The sequence below is a fragment of the Bradysia coprophila genome, unplaced genomic scaffold (genome assembly GCF_014529535.1).
Source record: "Bradysia coprophila strain Holo2 unplaced genomic scaffold, BU_Bcop_v1 contig_24, whole genome shotgun sequence".
Lineage (NCBI taxonomy): Eukaryota > Metazoa > Arthropoda > Insecta > Diptera > Sciaridae > Bradysia > Bradysia coprophila.
The window spans coordinates 1,794,650-1,818,909 of NW_023503501.1; the positions used below are offsets into that span (position 1 = coordinate 1,794,650).

Sequence of the window (24,260 nt, forward strand, 5' to 3'; positions counted from 1 at the left end):
AATGTTTTATGCATGTTCGTCTTCACTCGTTTTAAGTAAGTATATATGCGATTTGAAGTGCAGCATGCAACAAGCACCAATCAACGTTTTCTCATCCGTTGTTACAAACTTTGGCGAAAGTTTTCTCCTCTCCTTTTTTTTGTAATTTAAAACAAGTTGTTGTAGAAAAAAATTTAGTTGTACACTTTCCTATTTGTTTAGTTGTAAAAAGTGTGTTTTTTTTCGTTAGTTTCGAAATGGGTTCGTATCTGTATGAAAGCTCGAATAAAAACTTTTTTTTTAACACAACGTCTGAATTTCATGTATAAAAAAATGTAAGGCGTTGGTTAGACGTTAAATTTATGTATGCTAAAATTTATGTTCATTTTGATCGATTGAAACCTTTTTTTTCATTCAGGGTTTCGAGCTTAAGCTAGGACTTAAGTTGTCTTATTTTAAATGTCTACTCAATTCACCCTGACAGAACCGTATAAGAAAACATTTTTTACACAAGTTCATCTAGTATTACGTAAGGGAGTAAGTTAAAAATAAAAGGCATTATTCGTCGTTTATTCTTTTAAAAAATCCCAGAAAAGTTTCGCTCTTTTTATATGCTGTATTACCTACTGGTGTCTATTTCTAATATGAATCATAGACTGTTGTCAGGAGCTATAAAAAGTATTGTATCAAAAAGTAGGTAGACCGCTTACCTGACTACAATTTCAATAATTCCCTTGACTGAAAGTCAGGGTCTTACACCAGAAAATACCTTAAAATGTTTGCAACAACTTTTGAAAATCGACGAAAGGCTATCAAGTTGACAGTTGGAATACCGAATATACTATATACAAAGTTCATGGTCGATAATCAGATGTTTCAGTATTAAAAAAGATAAGCAAACTGCATACTAGTCCGACAAGTGTGAAGTTTGCGGCCAGAGCAAAGCAAGAATTAGAATATTAGAATATTAGACAACTTTCAGTAGTGTGAAGAGCGAAGCGAGGGCCGTAATTCACACGAGCTATGACATTTCATTGGAATATTAGACAACTTCGACGAGTGTGAAGTTTGCGGCGTTTGCAGCCAGATCTGGGGCCGTAGTTTACATATGTCGCGATAGTTAACTGAAATGTGACAAAACTTCGACGTGTGTGCGGATTGATTTTTAAAAAAAGACACCGTCGATTTCAAGACGATCAAGCATTTCCATTTCGACTTCCATCATTCGTTAAAAGTATCACGGCGTTTAGATACCGAATCTTGTACTTCTTTACTTATACTTCATGTTTTGCTATAAAAGCAAACACTAGCCCGAGCTCATCGATTATATTTTTGTTGTCGTTGTCGATAACATAGTGGAAGTTTAACGAAGAAAAAGAAGAAGAAGAACAACTTGAAAGCATGACCTAAAATAATCAAAATTATATTGAAAAAACTGTCAGTCGAGGGACCTGACCCACCCGAAAGATGGGAACTAGTAATAAAGTGAAGAATTTCCAATACTCTACCATTCAATAAACGTTTCGTTTTCCTGACAGCGTAAGCATTATAGTGTGAAATTGTATTTCTTGTACGTGCAACCAAATAATCGAAAACTAACCACAAAAGTACTGTGTTAACACAGAAAGTCGACTTGACATATGCGATAAAATACCGTAACTAACCCGGGTTGGTTCGGTATCAACTCCCTCACTTTACAATTAAAGAAAGTTCATCGTCATAGTCCCTTTTATTTAAAATTATGTAGCTGAAGCTGCCCTGGTAAACACAAATAAAGTGGTAATTTCAAAGCAGGATGTAAGAAACGAAAAATAGAGAATATCGATGCGGTATAGACACAAGTAAACAATTACAAGTCCTGAAATGAATATGTGTGCGAATTGTTTCGAACATGACGGACAGTGCGGTTGTATCCCAAAAAACATTGTCTAAGTTTTACGATGTGTTTCGTATACATTGGTTATTGTTGTATCGTTGTGTCGAATCATGTTGGGATGTAAAGTAAAGAAACGAAAGGAAGAATGGCTTTCGAAGAAACATTGTACCATTGTTCGTTATATGATGTAGAACATGGGGTTATATGGAGATGTATTACATGTTGTTATATAAGCTATAAACCTCTGTAAATAGCTTCAGAAAATGGTTTGCCCTATATTTACTACAGCCGAAACGAATTTTCTCGTTTATTTTTTCTATCTGCAGTATGTTTTATCTCTCTCTCCCCATCTCTCTTTTTCTCTCTATGGATGTTATATAACGTCAGGCATCTATTGAATCAACAAATCTGAATTTTAACAGGAGAATAATTTTAATGAAATTTTTCTTTTCTCATTATCTTAAGAAATTGCGATGGAATTTGAGCTGAATCCGTTTACGAAATTGCTATTAAATTGTTTACGATTTGCTCTTAATTTAAATACATCCCCCGACTACTGGCCATGGAATTTTAACTTCACTAGCGATTTCAATTTAGTCCATATGCCATATCGGTCTTAACAACAATATTTAATTTGTAGGAAAGTGATTCTTATGTGGAATGATTAGGAAGACGAAACTAGATCGTTAGAACATTGGATGATAAACTCTCAAAAGTATTCGGTAATTAATGTTTGTTTTAGTTATTTTCCTAACACATGCTAAAGGGCGTTTTTAGCGAATGAAAGGTTTCCAACACTAGTCGGAGGTGAATTTTGGAATCAAATTCGCTAAAAAAACCTTTCAGCAAAAGTTACAACAACTTTTCGCAAATAACGTTAAAAAGACGCGACGAAGTCACGATATCTTAACACTAGTTAGGAAATGGTTATTTGTTTACTAAGGGGAGGGTGAAGCTAGAGCTGCAATTCGAATATGTTTTCGAAAATCGTATGGTAATCGATGTTTTTGCTTCGTGGAGAAAAAAAGGGCAAAGCACAACATGCATGCATGAAAAACGTTGTGTTCACCTCTGGGAAAAGAATAGGAAATTCCAACTCGAGCAATCACTCTTCATGGAATTTCCTAATTTCTCACTCGGTAAACAAATAACTATTTCATCCGTACGTGAATAACCATTTCTATACACGAAACAAACATATCAATTTGTTTAACCATTTTTTAAACAAAAAAAAGTGACAACGAAAAAAGTCTTGTCCATCCCAAACAAGAGGTAAGAAAATAAAAAATGCCTCCTCTGAGCTGACATCATATAGAGCACGTCAACAAAACGCCATTTTCTCACCGCATTTGAGTGGAGGATATAAAGTTATTACCGCCACACGGATGATATAGTTTACTCAGTTCCGCTTTGGTTCGTCTACATTACGAGGAAGTATTCGGTATTCCAGTAGATCCTAAATTCGATCTACTAGCACACAAGGTACGAAGTATTACCAGAGCGAGGCAGTTCATGGGCTACATAAAGTCGATATCGGTCTTGTCCCTCCCAAACAAGAGGTGAGAAAATAAAAAATTTCTCACCCGAACTGTCATAATATAGAGCGCGTCAACAAAACGCCATTTTCTCACCGCATTTGAGTGGAGGATATAAAGTTATTCCCGCCACACGGATGATAAAGTTTACTCTGTTCCGCTTTGGTTCGTCTACATTACGAGGTTAACTCACCTTTAAGAAACCGATAAACGCATGAACTTGACATATTTCTTCCTTCAATCCAGACAGAGTGCGTACTACTTAAATTACCCCTGAAGGTAATTGTTCCATTGGCATAAATTCGACCCACCCTGAATTTTCCATGTTATTTTTTTTTTAAATCGTCTGTCCCAGGATGGCCCAGAGAATCTTTTATAAAAGTAATTTGTTTTTTAAATATGTTTTTCCCATGCCTCAAGAGCGACTGTCATTTTCGGTGCAGTATAGAGATATTGTTTGTACCGCTGAATGATTTCTATGACATATTGGCATTATGAATGTCTCCATTCGGCAGTCAGTTTTCCGGATTATGACATTTCGACAAAAAAAAAATCGAATTTACTTTCGGATAAAATCGACAGATCATTACACATAAAGACGTGATGTCCCGCACCTCTCTCAGAATAATAATCTCGCTGTTTCTACGCTCCTTTCAACAAAATCGGCAATTGTTATTGAGTAAATGGCTATAGTTGCGAAGCAAATTTTGTTCAATGATATACAAAAAAAGGCCAGACACACGTTGAATACACTAATGACATTTCAAAACATTACTAACGCAAATCTAAGGAAAGTGTCTTTTTGAATGTGCCATTCACATTCAAATTTTCTATTACGAAATTCGTTTGGTGAAAAGCATCTCGATTTGCACATTTTCGTTGAATAAGCAGCGAGAAAACTCTTTTGAAAAACGAAATCTTGATATTGAAATCTGATATAAATAAATGAAGCGAAGAGTGAAATTTAGGTGTATCGAGATACACTTTGCCGGATTTTTTCTTTTATCGCATGAGACTTTCCTGCGGCCATAAACTCGTGAATAAAATACGTGTGTGTAGGTTCGGGTATGTGACAAGACTGGCGATGCTAACCATAATGGTTTATGTGTACTCGCACAATATTTTCTTTTCGGCAACGACATTTCAACAAAAACATACAACAAATCGTAAACCAACGTGTCATGTGTCATCGAACTGAATGCCCATCGACAATCAACAAATCCTTTATCATAGCCATTAGCCAAAAACGGATGGTTACATTTCAGTGTGTCTCGTATGTACAACAAACAACGTATCCCAATGAAGTGATACCAATTGAAGAGATGACCCAGATATTGAGTGTGTGTGTGTGTGTGTGTGCGAATGAACAATGTTATAAGTAACTAATTAATCAAAATGACAATTTTATCAGCAAAATTCGATTACAATGGAGTATGTAACATAATAATTTCCTTGTCGAATGTCAACATTTCTTTGTCACTTGTGCACAATATTATCGGGGAGATTCTTGATGAGAACGGAGGTTGTTTTTTCTGCTACAAAGACGTCCATTGTTCAAGTCATCAACAAGACAATTGTTCTAATAGATGTGTTGGAAGATTACGCCGACGATACTTTTCGATGGATCGAAATTAGTGAATGAAAAGCGAAGTGTATTCTGTCTCGATAATTGGCTTAAGTGGGTTTTTAGCGTAGGTAGGTACTACTATTTCATTGATTTTGTACTCTGTTTCTACAGAGAATGAAATTCGCATACAGTTTTCCACACGAACTGAAAATTTTGACAGATAGCCCATTAGTCAAAATTTCATTTTACCGACTGGCTGTATCCGTGGATTTAAAAGGTGAAAAAAAAAATCGCTGCGAGGCAATAAGATCAATTTTCTACTGCAATCATTGTACGTGCTTCACAAGAATTTTTTTTTAGTAACATTTGGAAGTGGTCAATGAACACTTTCTTTCATAATTTCGGGAACGCCTTGAAATCTTTGAAGACAAGTTGTTTTGCAAACATCTAATTTGTACAACAGAACAATGGCTTCGATTGTGAAAATTGGAATTTTAGTTGCCCACATTACGGTTTGTTGCGGTTAAGACGAATTATTTGAATCTAAATTGAAGCCTGAAGTTATCCGCAAAAAAATTATATTTTCGATGATAGCTTTGTCCTCTCATTCTTTTTGGACAAAGTGCAGCCATAGATGTCAAGAGGTGGTAACTTTTCATTGAGAAGAAGAAACGTTTGTGGTTATCATCAAATGCTAGGCATAAAACGATGAAAATTCTTCGTCCAGAAAGAGTTAAAATAACTGAAAAACCATTTTTAACAGTTTATTTCTGCTTAGGAAACCGTACTCTTTTTCGCTGGAAACTTTATAATGAATTATACTAAACATTGACTCACTTAAGAGTTCTCATCCATTTAGTTTTTTAAACAACCAATTCATGGTGCCACCTAACGTTGAATAGGTGAAATCGTCAATATTTCCATGTAAATTTCAGATCAGCTGATAAAAATGGCTGCCGCCATTTTTTCTGTTCGCTTCAGTTTCAATTGTTTTTATTCGTTTTGTGTGAACAACTAAATGAAATTAGCTAAAGTGAAACCATTAAAGCATCAGAATCAATAGCAGGAATCTGTGAAGTGTGCATTTGTATTATGAAAGTTTATGTGTGACGAGAAATATGTGCAATTTATGGAAAAATTCGGTTGAAAACGGGCATTTTAAAAGTTGAAAAAACAATAATCGGAATTACTTTTTCAAAAATCAGAAACCATTATTGCATCCAGAAACGTGTAAATTAAGTGTGTAAATAAACCATAAGCCTCCTTGTGTTGTACCCTAAGAGAAATCACTGCAACTTTCAGACCCTTTTTTACGGTTTTGTGCTATGAAAAAGGGGTGATTCCTTTTAAGAAAAACTACTTCTGCCGATATTTATGACATTTATGACGTGCCTTCCGAACCATGCCTCGAAGTATGCAAAAGCTATGTGAGGAAAGTTAGCTTCTTAATTTATGTCTCGCCTAAATGTAGGCTAGACAATATGGGTTACGTCATACGTCATACAAGTCATTCAGTGTGTACATCGTTGCAGCCACCAAACATACTGCAACTACCCAAATTATGAAGCTTGTGAACTGCACGTTGCCAATGCGATATAATCGCTAGAAAAATTCGATGAAAACCTAAAGCCGGCTATGCCGCCAAGTACAGACTCAGAGTTCATACCACAGTGTGCAGTTAATTAAATTGACTCTACGTAGTCTTGCTGACTAGTTTGTATAAAAATATTGTTGGACTTAAGAAAACAACAGAAAAAATCAACATTGTAAGAAACTAATGAAACGTAAGTCAGAGGAAGCAGCCAAAAAATAGAAGAAAAAGCAACGGGAAACAATACATTTCATTCAATTTTCTTGGAATATAAAGTTTATTCATTTTTCACTGACAACAAAGCCAACAAAATTACCCTCGAGACTTTATTCTGATGCTTCTTTAATTTACGAATATTATGCACGTTTAATGTACATGGGACCATTTACACTATAAGCATGCTAGAAATGACGAACTTTCAACTCCTTTCCCCAAGTCAAGCTAAAATGTATTTTATTTTTTACAATGCTTGAAGCTTTCTTCTGACGGTAAACGTGAGTACTTTATGAATGAACCCATGGTTCATCAATACATTGAAGGAAATGCAATATGAATCGACCTAGAAGTACTAGATTTGGGCGAATGAGGGTGAGCATTTCGAGTATAAAATGCAAGTGGTCGGTTTATTCAGGTATACGTCCTTTTGAAGTCATTTTAACACCACTGTTTAAGCGTTCGTGCTTAAAATGGTACGATACGTGCTTCCATACTCTTGCTAAGAGCATCTTTCTATATCGGTTGCTTCATTGCTATATCTTCAGACGCAGCAAAATAACAAAAGAATCGTTCCAGTTATCAAACAACTATTTATACACGTAATAGAAAGGATTTAAGGAACTGGAACGGTTCTTGTGTTATTGTCGGTGTTTGAAGATAGAACAATGATGTAACCAACTAAGATACTCTAAGTTATACGTTCATTTAACAAAAGTGAAGACAGGATGTGCCATTTTCAGTAGAAACACCAAGAATGTGGTGAAAGGAAGCGATCAGTTTTACAGATAAGAAAATATGTTAACTTCTTTCACTGGAGACAACTTTCCAAGAATAATATTGTCTTTCGGTTGAATGTTGGAGCCTATAAAGTGTATTATAATCGGAAAAAGTCTCCAAAGCAAATTTGTGCTCACAAATTGAAAATATGAATTTTTTGGAAACTTCAACAACCTGAATTAAATTGACGAAATTCACATTTCAGGTCACCACAGGTGCCAATATACCAATTCAGATTCAGACTTATCAAAATCTGATTCGGGTAAATGTGTTGGTGCTAGACTGCAACAGTTCCAATTCGAATTGTTCCGAACATTATTGTGAGATGTGATGAATAGATAAACAGGTTGTTACGAATTGTATCGTCACACGTCTATGGAAAATAATGCGATCGATCAGGCAGGCTGAGAGAAGAATGAATCGAAGGAAGCAGAGCGGAAAAGTCAGTGACAATTGTGATATAGAGGAAAAATATATAAAAAGGATCGAACGAGAAGTTACGGGACAGTATCCCCAATTGAAGAGTTTTATTGTAGAGTAGAAGTTGTGACACAGGGAAAACCAGGTTCAAAATTTAAAAAAAAATCTGAAAAAAAAACGAGAAGAAGTGAAAATAGTATAATTTGAAATTGGGCTGAAGAATTTATTTCTTCAAACTCTTTAAAAAAATTGAAAATTACCCACCAACTTCACATAAAGGCACAATGCAAGTTTTGCAAGAGAAAATACCAAATATTTTTACACGCGCCGAAAACCGTACTTTTCGTGTTTCAAGCACTTCTTTCGAATCACTCAGCATGTAAAGTCCATTACATAACTCGGGATAAAAATGAAAAGTCCCTGTTTTCGTGTGTTTATTGACCTCGGTATCGCCAAAATTCACACGAAAATTCTACTTTTCATCTTTTTATCCCTAGTCATGTAAAATACTATTTATTTTGTTCATTTGTCAAAAGCTTCTCGATTTTTTTTATTAACAAAAAGAGCTAATTCTATATCGTTCCAGCTATGAGTTGCATAGTATGCTTTGTTCATACACATTTAAAAAAATTATCCAAACGGATTAAAAAAGCTTAGTCGGCGTGTTCTATTAAAAGATTAAAATAAAGCAAAATTCGACGAAAAATATCAGAATAGAATAAATCTGTGGGGGTAACATTACTAATTCCAATGAATGGACATATCAGGTATAGCCGATTCTTCAAAATCGATCGATTTATATACGTATTCATTATTCATGTCAAAATACTATGAAAATGAGTGCGTTTGAGTCTGTTTTTCAAAATCGGTATGTCTGCGGTGACATTAGACCATACCTAGAAGTTTATATTCAATGAGTAATTCCATGTAATAAATTCTATTCACGTCGTAAGTGCGATCGAAATTCAAAATGGAAAGTGCGGAGGTCGTCATTTTCATACAATGAAGAGTTGAAATGTATTTTTCACTTAATATTAAAATTTTTGGTACACTTATGGCGTTAATTGATTTGATTCTTGTAGACAGCGAGATTTGTTTCCACTTTTACGACGTCAAATATTTGGGGAAAAAAATCTCAACGAATGTAAAGAGAATATACGCTTCATACATTGTTCGCTCCCCCAAGCGCGAGTAGCCACTTCATTTATGAATTATTTAAGTCATAAATTTACGAATAATCCTCAATCGCGTTATCCAACAAATACGAAAATGCCAAAAGTCCCAAGTGACACATCCCATTAAAGGGAGAACAGTTTGTTAATACAACAGCGGACATGATTTTAATTTATCTTTCTGGTAAAATAAAAATCGATTGGAATAAAAAATTCGCATTACTCAAAAGGGTAAGCCTGAAATGAAAAGCATTTTTGGTCAAAAAGCTTTTTGTACACGATTGAAATCCAGCGCTATCCAACAATTTTCCATTTGTATAGTCTAACAGAAAAGGCCCTCCCACCATCTTTAATAATAAATTACATTTTATTTTACAGCCACAACGGTGGAAATATAGTAAAACATTTGCTTCTAAAAGGTTCCGTTTTCTATTATCGTCTTGCAATGACCTGAATGGTGAAAATACCTTCGTTAATTCCAACAAAGTCCATTTATCTAAAAGAAATTAGTCAGTCGTTGTGATCAGCGAAGCCATTCTCTAACGATTCGCAAGCTATACACTAAAATCTCATTCGAAACGAATTTTAAAAACTTCACCGCTCATTTGAATATATCGTTAAAATTCATGGCAAATATACCGTATTATTGTATCAACAGGCATTAAAACCAACCCGAAAATAAATACAGAAAAAATCTCTTTTTTTGCGAATATTCTGCAGTAAAAAATAGGACACTGCAGACACCACCAAATGTATTATGAAACACGTCCAAATTTGAATAATGCATTTATAAATATTTAGTTCAAAATTGTATACATCAACGCGAAAAGGAAAAAAAATATAATTCGTATAAACAATGCAATCATCGTAGGCACAATTCAATTTGCATTAGTTTTGTGGTACTGTTTGAATACGCTCCCTGTTCTTGTTTTACCGATTTCAGGTATTTGGTCGTAAAATTGTATATTGGTAAAACACCTAAACAAAGGAAGAGAAACAAGAAACGATATAGTTTGTAAAGTCTAATTAGAAGTTTGACGCGTTGGACGTATTCTAATACATGTTACGTGTATTAGATTATTTGTATAACGTGCATAATATACCAAGCCCAACATAACGTATGATTAGTATATTTGCCACAAGTATAGCTACCTTACATCGTCTATAATATAAAGTTTAATGTTTGTTTGGACATTTGTTTCTTTATAGGCGGCCAGACGAAAAGTCAGAGTTGAAACATACCGACTACCAAGGAAAAGTTAGGACGAACGCGCGAAATATTATCAATAAATAGCACACTTGTATGTTATGTATGTGTGCTATTCCAGTTGAATCGCTTTACGCGTGCTCGTAGAAACAGTAAATCCGAAAGTCAATGCGAATTGCATCAAATTACAATGTAGAACGTGTGGTAGTGGGATGAAGAAAAACAAGAAGTTTCATAAAAGGGCTGTATAAAGTTTGTTTGCCTCGCTATAGGAGAAAGTTAGGAAGAACGCGAAGATTTTAGTTACTTTCATGCGTTTCTTGACGCGTGGATTCTTTTTGTCTGTCGGCGTCGTGGCTACATTTTTTGAACAGGGAAACGTTTTTGTAACGCGTTACACTTTTTTATTGATGAGATTAAATAGCTTTTTGGCTAAAGTTTATTTTCGACTGTCTTTGAAAGGGAAATTAACGTTTGACGCTTGAAAATATTTTTGACGCATGAAAGTATTTTTTGACATGTTTATAATATAAATATGTTTATATTACAGTGATCCTGAGCGAAGCCGGGGATATCCAACTAGTTTAACGTATTTGCCTTATTTGTCTGGGTGTACACTTCAAATTCTCGTTATATTCTGATATTCTGATATGTCAATATCAGGTTATTTAGTACTTTGTAAATAATTGATAAGTTTACGATGTCAGTATGCATACCATCAAATTAATTTGTGTAATTTTGCCGGTACAATACTGTTTAATAGCTTGATTTTATTAAATAAGGACACAAATTTTGCCCTGCTATTACTTATCAACTATCCGTATCGTTCTTTATCCCACATCTAAAATGTATCATTTTCCGCATCGGTAAGTTCCGAATTAGATTGGAAATGCTGTGCAGTGATCGAAAACACAATCAATATTTAATTCGTGCTAATTTAGTAAGATTGAATTCAGTTCAGCAAGTTAGAGACATGCAAAAGCAATTAAAAATATTCGCATTAAACTTTTGCAATCAATTTAATATATTGGGAAATTTCGGCATCGTGGGACTATATAAGATACATCTAATTTAAAATCATTTATTTCAATTTTCGGGTTCAATTAATTTAGGAAGTTTTCGGGTATAGATTTTTATCGTTTATCTATACCCGAAAACTCAATTAAGCGTATCAATGGGGATTTGGTATCTCATTTTCTCTAATTAAAATTTATTATCATTAATTAAAAGATCTATTGCTGTTGCAAAGGCTTTCTCACTAATTTGCTATAATAACACTGGTAGCTTTCAGTATTATCGTTCTACAGTTGATTTGACCACGTAATCCTTTTGTTATTCTCAATTACTCACGCTGCCATTACTTTCAGAAAAACAATATAGACCGGAATCCGAGCCACCCAAAATATTCCCCAAAATAGAAAGAATTTCAATTTCAATTGATTTCAAACCGCGTTTAAGGCCAAGTATACAACCAGCAGATGAAATGAAATTTGCACACAAAATATATTAGCCATCTGTCAAAACTTTCAGCTCGTGTGGTCAAATGTATGAACATTTCATTGCCCCAATTGATTGATTGATTGTTTTTTTGTCTTTAAGCTAAGTATACAGCCAGCCGAGAACGTACATTTTGACAGAATATATATGGATTGGATATGGACTTTCGGTCACCTTTGTGTCTAGCAGCGAAATAATGACAGGTATATCTGTCATTATTTCACTGCTAGCGAAAAAAGTGACAGAAAGTCCATTAATATTCTGTCAAAAATTTATTCCATTCTTCACTTAGCTTAATATTTATGCTACCAATTTTTGTGTTAGCACACATTGTTTGCGTTTTGACCAATTCGACGCAGAATGTTATTCTAAGCAAAAAAATTGTTCTACGGTTTGGCTCTAAAATGCACAGATTTTTTTGATAAAATTAATTTTGTTTATAAAGTACGACCCATAATCGACCCAATTCAATTTTCAGCCGCCTCAATAGTGCCGGAGGCCGTTTCCAGTCTAGATGAAAATAAGTATGTGTAAGGTGTTCTGCAGCAAGAACTACATGGGTATCGACAATTCTGATAAAAAAAATCTAAAAACAGTTGAAAATCAAAAACATAGGGCCGCCATTTTGTAGTTTTCTTACGGGCGGACGGCTGTGCGTTTCGAAGTTTAGACGAACTTATAAAAAGATCAGTGCATTTTAGAGACATAACGTAAAACAATTCATTGTTTAGAATAATATTTTTCGTCGATTAAAAATAAAATTTGTCAAAACTTCAGTCCCCTATTATGTTTGAAGATCGTTCAGCTTTTTCGTTGTAACACAAATTTTGTTTGTTTTGTTCAGTTTTTGTAAAAAGGTGTGTCAGCACCATAGAGGTAGACTACCTAGAGAAATTATGACCCGAAATTCATTGAAAAATTATGTCACACTCACCATTAACGCGAAAACGTCAACTTTGCTTTGCTTTTGACGTTACGACTCTCTTTACTTTTTACATAAGAGTAACTTTTAATCACTAACAGTACACTGAGCTGTCACTCATACAAACTATTAGGTAACGGGTTCTACAATTTTGTAGGAGTGTCTTAGTGTGATCCAACAAATTGATCGGAATTTATGGACGAAAAATCTGACGTTACCTATTTATGCTGACACAAATTCTATTTTGTCGTACGAAAACTTTGGTAAATGTTTCGACACATTTCGTAAATGGATGAATTCCCTATGGTGCAACGAACCGCTTCGTTGATACGTCTAACGTTTCGTAAAAGGATGAAAGAATGGTTGAGTATAACGATTTTTCGATACATTTCGTAAAAGGATGAGATCACTAAATTAATTATTGTCGAAAATGCTAATGTCCTTGGTGTGAGGACGAAATATTTGGCGATAAAAAAAATCTATCAAGCTATTGAGCAAATCCTAACCTTCAACTCTAAGAATATTCATCCTTTCACGAAATTTATCTAAACGTTTCCTGAAATCGGCAAAAAAAATTGTTTCACCTCATAATCTTTGTGTTTGCACACTAAAACTTAACGAAACAAAAATTTTGTGCCTGCAGAAATATTTGTGTTAAAACGGAAAGCAAACTAAACGAACTCTTATTGTGCCAGCACACAAAAATTGACACTATCTTAAATGGGGTGATTTCAATCTCGATTATCTTCTCCACAAACACCATTGCATACAGATAGCAATAAGTTAATTTTTCGTCGGCATATTTATCATACAGGCATATTAAAAAGAAAGACCATTAAACCGCTAACGAAACACTGAAATTTAATGCCAAATCAGCAATGTATAATCAAATATAAATTTTATCAAGTTCATAAACATCACAAAAGTTTAATTTTCTCTCTTCACAGGACAATGCTTCAGAAACAGTACTTTTAACGAAAAATTATTGCTGCCACTTCATGAATAGCTGAGCACCTTTTGGCAATTGTAGAAAAGTTTCCATCCTACCACGTATACTCCGCAAGTATATTCAAATTGCTTGACAAAATTAAATTTCAAGTTTTTATTGCAATCATTTATTTAAATTTAATTCCCTTGACATTAATAAGCTCGATTCAAACCATCATAAAGCGAAGAATTTTGGTTTTTTTCCGGGTATTTATTATGGATTTTGGGAAAATGAACATTGGGGAATTAAATAACTGAATGGGTTACCGTAAACAGAATGTTCGTATTTAATTATATTCACATTCACAGTTCCATTGAGCCGAGGCAAAACTGACAAAAATCGGGCCTATTCTTCCGGGAAATTTAATTGAATTTAATGAAAAAATTGTTGTGGGATTTACTTTGAGTAACTTTAGAGTTTAAATCAAAATATTGATATCAATTTCGTCGAATGGTTTCCTGAAAATGTATGACATTATGCTACCGTACCTCGAAATTTAAACATTTGAATAATCCTCCAATTACGTGGAAGCTGTTGATTGTTTTCAAAATGACAATGGGAGGAAATAGAAAAGTCCAATTTTCAACGATTGCAGTCCAATTAGCTATTCATTTCACACTCAATATCCACCTTAAGAGTAAATTTGCGAAACTTCGAACCACTTGAAAAGAAGCCATCGGAGATTTTTAAAAGCCAGGATTCAGTCGACTTTTCTGAGCAAGTCACAGTAAAATTTTTGTATCGAAATAATTTTGGTTTCATACTGGAACCGGTCAAAAATTGGTCTACACTGGGGTAGTCAAAATCGTTTTTGATTGATGTCTCTCACAAAAAGAAACGAGTTTTTCTGAAAGGCATTTGTCGTTTGCAGACGCACACGTTGGATTTTTTAAAAATTTCGAAAATCTTCGTGTCAACGGTGTAGGAGACATTCTAAGATGAAAAGATTACAAACTTCTCGAAGTGTTTCCAAAAAAAACTACAGAACATGACCTGGACAATATTGATATCGTTGGACCGGTAATGACCTCTACTATTCGTGCCACAACAAACCTAGCGCGGCAACTTCTCCAGGAATCCACAATTTTCGTTCAAGTGTACTACTACAATTTGCCCTCTTAATTAAGATGGCAAACACATACTCAATTAGCCCTCTTAATTAAGATGGCAAACACATACCAATAAACATTTCGTATTTCATGTTAGGACCACATATTTTACGTAATTTTGTTCGAAATTTCCTCTCTGTATCTATGCCTAATTACTCTTAGGTCCAAGTCGTACTGTAGTTTTTTGTAAACACTTCGAGAAGTTTGTAATTTTTCAGTCTTTAGAATGTCTCCTACACACTATAGAGAATTTGATACTTTGCTCTCTCAAAATCTTGCATCTCTTTTTAACTAAGTTTTGTATGAGTATTTGAATTAGGGTATGTAAGTTTATATAGCACTCCGCAGAACTGTCAACTTAGTTTATTTACAATTAAATCCAACTTGACGAAAACTATGTATTTTTGTCAAGTTAGATTTTTCTTATAAAAATACCAAACGTCCCAGAAGTTGACATCTCGCGAGGAGCTCTTAATATTATCATTGGTAATGCGTGTGGAATTAAGAGCATTGGATTGTTATTGCAACGTTTTATTTTCCTTCGCCTGTAAAACATAAACCAATTTCAAACATTGCTGCAATTTCCAATAGATTCATTCAAATCCAATTTAATTTTCTTAATCGACAACAACATCGACACAATATTTTTTTTCATGAAATTCCCCTGTTTCACATATATAACAACAATCCAATCTCACTTTTTTTCCACACACACACAATACATCAATCAACATAAAGCAGCGATAAAAATGCTATATGCACATCTCTTGATAGCAGTTAAAAAAAACCGGAAGAATAAGTTTGGTTAGCTATATACAATATACAAGCTAACCAAGCGTCGTAAGTAACATTGGAGATATATTTCCGATTTATTATTCAAAACCATACCATTTCAATCAAAAATAATCATCTCTTATGACAACATCCTACGGCGATTAAGATATTGAAAAGGAAAAGATCGACATGTTGATTTAGATTCAATGCTATATTCGGCTGGCTGTAGGTATCGTCGACGTGGGTATATTGTCGTATATTTGGTCATTCTTCATTTTTTCATAGACAATTAACGAAACTTGAATGAAAAGGATATGCAAAATGTACGTCATAAGATTTTGAACGGACTCCCATCGGTAAAAGCAATCGACGATAATTTGCAAACGAAACGCATTAAAAGGAAGCGGAATAATTTCAACTAGTTGTTCCAACAAGAGCCCTGTTAGAGGGGAGCGAAGGCTGCGAATCGCTCGTGTTGTAGTTTCCTATCTTCTTCCAGAGGTGAACACAACGTTTTCGATACATATGTGCGAGATTCTATTTTCGCAACCGAAAACGAGAGCATTTTCTTTGTCTCGGATTTTTGTCACTAGATGAGATAAGACGGGCATGAAAACGGATTGCTGTGCATACTCATATTTTAGAGAGATTTTATAATTGTAAATCGCATGATTCATCTATTAGAACGTAGGTGTCGCTAATAGTTGATACTTTTAATCACGATTATAACGTGACGTATGACAACTTAGTTTTTTTTAAAAACCTATTAGAGTCCCTAGAGCTAACTACTCTTAACTGACAGCAGAGACTAATCATTAACGATTAGGAAAAACCCTCTGTCGTGAGTCCATCGCTCTACTGATTGATCAATGCAATTCAAGCAAAAGTGCTCCGAGTGACAGCTGTCAAATAGATTACTATTTTGTATAAGAAATGTTTCCAGATTTTTTTTACATTGCCAAAATTTCTTTGATACCCTGTCACGTTACATTCTCTATTTAGAGTGCTTGCTCTCATGCTTGAAGTGCGTTGGATTGATATAATTACGTAAAATCAATGGTACAAGAAAAGTTATGTAAATAACTATTTCTTCCCTGTAAAAACAAGAGGTTAGAAAATAGACATTTTATACCCCATGCTGTCATCAGACAGGGCGTCAACAAAACGTCATCTTTTTTATGGTCTTTTTAGTGGAGAAAATAAGGTTAATCACACGCTCAAATACAAAAAGAAAATTAATTACATTTTTTAGTTCATTCATACATCGATTTCACTCAATACCATTTTCAAGCCGTGTTTGTATTCGTGTCCTTTCCAATTAAATTATCAAACTGCTAGTGTTCGTATATATATTCTTCGGTTTTGTCTCGCAATATATTAACTCTAATAATAATATCACTTGTTGTAGGAGATAATAATAAAACAGAAATTCTATTCGTAGCAATTATCTAATTAGGCACTGCCGACTTATTGGCAAAGTTGATGTCCATGGTAATTAAATGACGTTGTAGGCTAGAAACTCGAATAACATATTGCGCTTTAAAATAAATTTCATTTCATTTCATAAATTAAACTCCTGAATACCTAGAAATACGGTAACGAAATCCAAAACGGTTTTTTTTGTATTATGAAGGTCTATATTAAATACTCACAACAAGCTCAAAGACCGAGATACTAATACAAGCAATCCATAATTGAGACAAGGTGTCAGGTTTTCAATTTTACTATCAAATAAAAATATTTTGTTGCGTAGCAATAATAATCTCTCGCTATATTCAAGTGGAAGTTTCTGAAACGATTCTTAAAGGGAAATCCGAAGAAAATTTTCAAATAATTTACAGTTTTCAATGAAAACATTTTGAGCCGGGAAACTGTTATCAGAACATGGTGAATATTTTACATGTTACATCTGTCAAAAGCACTACTTTTGGGGCTTTATGCATATCTTTCGAAAAGTTCAACGCATGGCTTTCTTTGGAAATTTTATTTTGAAAAATTCTGAAAAAATTGAATTATTCAGAATTTTGAGTTCAAGAAATAAGCGCCTTGCTTTAGCGCGTTGGGACCGAAAAAGGGGGTTTACAGAAATTTACTCGGGTTTTCGCTTGCAAGACACGCGAAAAGCCTAAAACTTGCACATTACTAATACAGTCACTTATCGTCTCAGATGTATGTACAAAATTCACCCGAAAAGTTGATCCAAAAAGTAAACTAAAATCCAGTATTTAAAAAACGCCCAAATGTATGCTTTTCAGCAAAGCATCGATGCCTCTTAAAACTTAAACCTAATTTTTAATTTCCAATGGAGCTATCAAACTTAATACGGCACAGCAATTAGCAGCCGTGAATGTAATAGCTGTGAAAATTTTACTATTTTTCCTTTCCCTAGACAAGTAATTCGAAGCTTTTCAAAAGCATCAAATTACTTGCTCTTCCTGCGAAAATTATGCCAGTGAAATGGGATCGCTTAGCATATTTTATCCAATAATTTAGGGGATTAAAAGATACGATTTCTCTTAAAGAAACAATCGATTACATCTGGTTTTCGTTCCACTCGCAAACCAGAAGACATAATCGCAAATAATGCTAATTATTCATTGCACACGTCGGGTATAATTTATGACTCATAACACAGTATATAAAAGTGTACTTTACCGAGAAAATTAGCACAGGTGGATATCCCAAACTTTTTTTTTGCGGTTTTTGTACTTCTCGTGATCCCGTGTTTAAGAGGGTCTTTTATGAAAGCAATAAAAGCTTCTTAAGAGCCTATAAGCTCAAAAGGACAATAATAACAAAGAATTTCCGTTACAATGGCGGTGGCCATGAAAAATTGTGTATATTATCAGCACAGCATGAATAAAAGCGATTTAGAAAATGATGTTGCTGAATTTAAAATTTACTCAAGGTAATGCTGTACTTAATCGAGAAGAAAGCAACTGAGGACCATACAAAACAGGGACTATTTGGAAAAATCGTTTTTTACAACTTTTCTAGATTTCTTTTCACGACTTAATTCATAGATGTCCGAACAATCAACATCATTCTCATAAACAAAACATTCTCAGTTTAACCAAAAATAGTCCCTGACCGACATACTACACATGACGACAATTCTTCAACCAACAATCGTACAAAAGCGTGAGTTGCATTACAGGTAGATTAGATAAGACAGTGTGTGTAAACAATTGTTAGACAAATTGTCCATTTATAGTCGACAGGTGGTAAGGCGCCTTTATAAAAATATGTAAAACCAATACCCTCCCTAGCAACCAAACTACAATTATTAAGGTGGTAAATACGTTTATGAATCACTGCTACTTTGTTCGCTCGTGTTGTTGTTGTTGTGTTTACGCCATATTAAAAATCAGCGTTTCTCAAACTTATTTTCCCCCCTAAGTCGATTTTTTGAGAGAGTTTGGATGCTAGAGAGAGTATTGGTAAAACTTTTATGATCATGGGGTATTACAGGACTCCAACCTAATGGTCCAGTATATCGAGTAGAAATCGTATATATGACAACAACTGTCATAAGAAAAAGTAATAAATTTTGAGTCGGCGAAGGAGATTTTAGGATGATCTTGGAAATTTTAGGATTTCAAGGAGTTTTAGGAGTATTGGCAGTCTTCATAATTTTCGACTTTCACATCAACATAAAATCCAAACAATTCTAGGCGGTAACTAAATTTGACACCTGTCAATTCAGTATTCATAAAACCAAAGCAATTCTCCAGCAATCTCTTTACACTTTATTTACCAAATCAAGAGGCCCAAAGTCAGACAGTGTACATTTACAAATTTTGATTGGTTAGAAGTGTATGAATACGGTTTCATAGAAAGTAAGGTGTATGCGGTTGCTGAAGAGCTGCTTCGCTGCAACAAATGTATTATTTAACGTTTAACGTGAATGATTTATGTGTGGTGTGGATGATGAACATGTATGGTAGTGCTTATACTTTCGATACGTATGCTCCAGTTTTTCGTTCGATACGGAGTTGCATTTAACAAAAAGGAGAAAAGTTTTCCAAAAAAATCTCATTTTTATCGTGAAATGATGATTTAGCTTCATTACACATTCAAAATGTTGTAATATTTCGTTGGAAATTCAATTATGCCATACACAAAGTAAATTTATAAGCCAAAGAAAAAAATGCGAAAGAAAAACGTTTGCAAACGATACACATCCTCAACTTCAAAAATCAAAATAAATTTTCACGTTTTCTCTTTCAACTCAAATGAATTGAGATGTGGGAAAGAAACACACAGCATACTCATATATTCATTGGATTGTTACAGCATAAACAATACTTGAACAAAACTTTACTTTTTTCTTCCTCAACAGCAAAACAACAAAAAATATCAATCTTTCAGAAATTTCCATACAATATCACTTCATCATTTCCACCGATTTTTTGCTCGTTTTTATATGCTTTCGTTATTTTTTCGTTATTTTCTCCTTAGATCGAATGTTATGGCATTTAAATGGGGATGTGTTTTCTTTAATAATAAAAAACAATTCTCGTGAATGGTTTAATCGATCAGAGCTTCAGTGCTCAAGATATTCGTAGCGTTTTTTAAATATCTCTTTGCTTCTCGTCTTTCTGTCTAAATCCGAATCGAAGTAAATTTCTGATCGATTTTCATGAATGGCATCAGTCAGATTAAACTCAGCGATTCGGTTTGAAATTGTGAAGCACAAAAAGTCGTAAATCATGACACATATGAAAATAATGGGCGATAAAACGATGTCCAATAAATTGTATATTTATGATGAAACAAAAGATAAACAACGAATGGGTAGGAGACCTGCATTACATCCAATCAAATAGTAGTATGAAGACAAAGTGAAGTTGGGTACTGTTCACATGTGACGCCATGCGGTTAGGGTGGGGTGTTCGTAAAACTTGAAGTTTCTTACAAATTTTTACTAATTTGGATAAATTCCGCGTGACGAGAAGGAGAGGGTGTTGCAAAATCTGTAAAATATCGTGACGTCATTTGTGAATGACTCCTTAGAGAATTGTGAAAATGACACTTTGTGATACCCCAAAATGATAGGAGAAGTGCTTTGAACGCCTCAGATTATCTAAAATTCACTTTCAAACGTAACCTCACTTAACTTTCGTTTAATGTTTCGTTCGTTCATTCATTCATTCATTAATCCGAATTTCATTTCTCAAACGTGCATAGAATTTCTTATGTGAAAATTACGACAAAAATAACCAAAAAGTCTCAGAGTAAAGGGCTTTTGAACTAAAAAGAACGCCAGACGAACTCTGAATTGTCATTTATTCATTTTGATCCCATGTTCAACTGGCTTTTTCATTCGAAAGCTCTACACGCTCCCTTAACACTATTCTTAATTTGGAATAAAAAAACTTAGGGCGCGTACAGCGATTGTTTTTCGTTAAGTGACCACTTTTTCGTTAAGTGACCACTTTTTCGTTAAGTGACCACTTTTTCGTTAAGTGACCACTTTTTCGTTAAGTGACCACTTTTTCGTTAAGTGACCACTTTTTCGTTAAGTGACCACTTTTTCGTTAAGTGACCACTTTTTCGTTAAGTGACCACTTTTTCGTTAAGTGACCACTTTTTCGTTAAGTGACCACTTTTTCGTTAAGTGACCACTTTTTCGTTAAGTGACCACTGTCAAAGTTCCATCTCTTTCTCTCAATATCCTGTTAAAAACTGTAGCTAGTGAATGTTGACGAATAAATTGCTGTACGTGCTCTTATGCAATTTCAGTTTAAACTGACAGAAAATTTAACGAATGAAAATATGCGCATAAATCATGTGCATTGAAAAGTCTCTTTCGTTTTCGTATCACTTTAAAACGAGATTCAAATTCATTCGAATTTTCGCTAAAGTCACAAATCACTAACAATGACATGTGCAAAGCAAAACTTCTCGAACTGATGCCGCAATTAAATTTACAATCACCACAAACACCGACCACTATCAAAGCAAATAATAAAGTTTCGCCAACAACAACGGTCAATGGTCAGTTTTCATATATAATTTGTTCTAGCAGCTCTTTATTATTCCATCTACTATCTCGATCCACATTCGTGTGCACACACCCTACTTTTACCGTAGTTTAGTTCGTTTTATCATACAATTTACCCCACTATAAATTGGTTAATGTTATAAAAACTCAATACACAGAAGCTGTGTGACACCATTTAGAAAGTGGAAGCATACCACTAAATATAGCACCGCTTTTGGGACCATGACATGCTTTCATTTTATAAAGCGAAAGATTCGAGCAATCGAAAAAAAAAATCAGAATTAGAAAGCCATGTTTCAGTCGTAATTCCCGTTTCATTTTCTTTATAAACGTCTTACGGTTTCGTTTTAAAAATAGAAAGAAAATCTAAATCTACCAGAAATACCGGTGGTATCCCGTATAAAACGTGTAAAATGAGAATGGAAGATATTTGCCGTATTGTTTGAAATAGGTACACACGTTGAATGGGTCCATTTTTAAAGAATTTGTTGTGGACGTTGACTTTATTCTATTTTTAATGCTGAATGGAAGAAAGGAAGAACTTGAATGAGGCGTAAATTTGTAGTGAAACTTTCCATTATTAAGTTACGTCCACACCATGCATTGGCTTAATGGATTTTGATTATTTTTTTCTTGTTTAAATCAACAAACTTTGTTACAAAATGAGTATTTTACTTACCACAATAATGTATTTTATGCGTAAAACTTTCCAGTTCCTCTTACAATAATGTTCGTTTTGGATATGTGTTATAGATTTATTATTCTTGCCCCCCAAACTTAAAACGTTAATCGACCATGGAAGTTTCAATAAAAACATTTATCGACCACAACTTAACCGAAACGGAAATCTCGAAATTCTTTTTGACTAATGTTTTAAACCGTTAAGTGGTATACTAATACGAAAAAATCTTTGATTGGTATCTACTACAAACGAAAGCAAGCGAAAATCATATCCGATTTCGATAAAGAGACCAATTTTTCTTCTTGTTTTTTTCTGATTCGAAAATGATTAATGAAATGTTGCATTGATAAGCTTTCACAGCAGGAAGCACATCACTTTTCCGGTAACCACATAAATTGCGAGTATTTTCCACTTTCTCTACTTCACATTAATCATTCACTGAGAGTTGTGGAACAAAAAAAAAAAAAAAAACTAAACCACCGAGCAACGAATAAACATTGGCTTATCAACACATACCTTTTGTCCTCTACGCGTTTTTCATATTCATAAAATACTATAAATCATTCGAAATGTGATTTGAAAACCGAATCGAAAAAAGAGCATTAACGCACATACACCGCCGCAGGAGGCATAAACAAAACTAATGTTTCACATCGAGATAAGCGGAAATGTACAAATATTTTAATTCTTGGGGAAGGTGTATATGACAATCAAATTTGTGTGCTTGTTGCTCCGTTTCAGTGGTAGATTTGGTGATTTTGGTGATTGTGCGCAGCATTGCGGTGTGGAAACGAGACGGGTAATTTTGATTGGGAAATGGAGGGGAAGTTGAGTGGTTCAGATTTTAGGATAACGAAAAGGGAACGATATATGGACTCATGTGGCGTGAGGCATTTAATGTAAGAGATTTGATGCAATTTGGTTTTTTGTTGCAATGGTTTGCTTGCCTTATCATACTGTTTCAGTACTAAATCGAAATATTTCGGCAGATATTCCATCCAGAGTGTCTTCGCTACTTTAACCAATGTTTTTGTTTCTTGTATACACCGACTCTATGGTTGCAAAATATCCTTTTATCTTAACTCAAACAGCTGCTGTTGATTGCAAACCACTTGTTTTTCTATTTAGATGTCTAACGTTGGTTTACCGATTATCGGGATTCCTTTCGTCGTTTGTTTGTTCAATAGGACACTTTATTCAAATTTTAATTACCTGACAAAGGAAGCAAAAAAATACTAACTCGTGGTCTCTCTCGAAACATTGACGAATTATGTGACAATAGAAACTCGTTCCATGCTGGATAGTATTTACGACAAAAAATTAAATTCTTTTTTCCTGAAACAAAAACGTTGTAAAAGAACATTTTAGTTTATTCAATCCCATATGAAGTACAATACATATACAACAACGAGAGATAAAATTTGGCTCCACCGATCCTGCATGTCCCTCTAATGGTAAACTTTTATTTTTAAATGAAACATTTTTCGAATTCACGTTTTATAATATAAACTCTAAAGTATATGCATTGTACCCAAACAATAAAATAGAAACTGTTTCTGGCAATGATTCAAATATGTCGGTATGTCCTGCACGAAAATTCCAACAACAACAAAAAAAAGTTGCACTTTGGAAAGCTTTGGCAAAAGAAATAAATCATTTATTAAACAAACGCTCCTTAAATTTTGAATAAATTGTTTGATTGTACATGTCCATTCTGTCCATAGAAGCACTTTCTCATATCTACATTACAATAGACGTTTTGTGCTTCCGCTGATAAAAGTTTTTGATAGGCCTAAATTCGGTATGAATTAAGTCTCGGCTTTTGCACATTTTGTAAGTTGATAAGTAATTATTCTTAAGAGGCGCCGGTACTTAGTAGTGTCGTTGATAAGGACCATTTATACGAGAAAGTGTACAATCGTATAAAAGCTGAGCTACTCT

The 24,260-nt window shown here is 34.1% G+C and overlaps 1 protein-coding gene across 2 annotated transcripts in view; it reads right to left on the reverse strand.

The window, feature by feature from the left end:
• LOC119077793 overlaps nucleotides 1–23,038 on the reverse strand; it is a 99,692-nt gene extending 76,654 nt beyond the window's left edge. For both annotated transcript variants that reach the window (XM_037185102.1, XM_037185101.1), the window contains exon 1: nucleotides 22,317–23,038. The gene's annotated coding sequence lies outside the window, so the exon portion shown is untranslated. The remainder of the gene's footprint in view (nucleotides 1–22,316) is intronic.
• Nucleotides 23,039–24,260: the final 1,222 nt, after the last annotated feature.